The following is a 664-nucleotide window of genomic DNA, read 5'->3' as shown; positions in this document are numbered from 1 at the left end:
AAGCTTTGTTTCCTTTGTCTAATTCTCTTTTTCACTCTTCCCACCTCTGACCAAGGCCAAAGGAGTGCTTCCCAGCATATTAAACTTATGTTATATGAGACTGAGTAATCCATCTCTCAAGTATAAATCACTGATCATTGCATCATGGAGTGGCCTCTTTTATAGAGATTTTCTCTCTTTTAGTGTACTTTTTCTGGAACACTAGTGAGACAGGTGTGAACTTTGTTCTTAAAAAAGAATCTTGCGCAAGGGCCATGCTAATCTTCTCTGTATCGTTCCAATTTTAGTATAAGTGCTGCTGAAGCGAGCACTTAAAAAAGAATTTTGTAAAATTTTTTATTGTAAAAATGCATAATAAAATTTGTTATCTTAACCATTTCTAAGTGGTACAGCTCAGTAATGTTAACTATATTCACATTGTTATACAATTCATCCCCAGAACTTTTTCAGCTTGTAAAACTGAAACTCTATGCCCATTAAACTCTTCATGTTCTTCTCCCCTAACTCCTGGTAATCACCACTCTACTTTCTATCTCTATGAATTTGATTACTCTTGATCCTTCATTTAAATGCAATTATACAGTATTTTGTCTTTCGTGACTGGCTTATTTCACTTAGCATAATGTCCTAAAGGTTCTGCATGTTGTAACATGTCAGAATTTCC

The 664-nt window shown here is 34.5% G+C and overlaps 1 non-coding gene across 1 annotated transcript; it reads right to left on the bottom strand.

The window, feature by feature from the left end:
* Positions 1 to 207: 207 nt before the first annotated feature.
* LOC132211567 (U6 spliceosomal RNA) lies at positions 208 to 311 on the bottom strand. Its single transcript, XR_009447482.1, has one exon. It is a non-coding gene; the product is annotated as a U6 spliceosomal RNA (small nuclear RNA).
* Between the last annotated feature and the right edge of the window lie 353 nt (positions 312 to 664).

This window comes from Myotis daubentonii, chromosome 10 (assembly GCF_963259705.1).
Source record: "Myotis daubentonii chromosome 10, mMyoDau2.1, whole genome shotgun sequence".
In the NCBI taxonomy this organism is placed as follows: domain Eukaryota; kingdom Metazoa; phylum Chordata; class Mammalia; order Chiroptera; family Vespertilionidae; genus Myotis; species Myotis daubentonii.
Note: the sequence above shows the minus strand (reverse complement) of the source record. Positions and strands in the feature narration are given on the sequence as shown.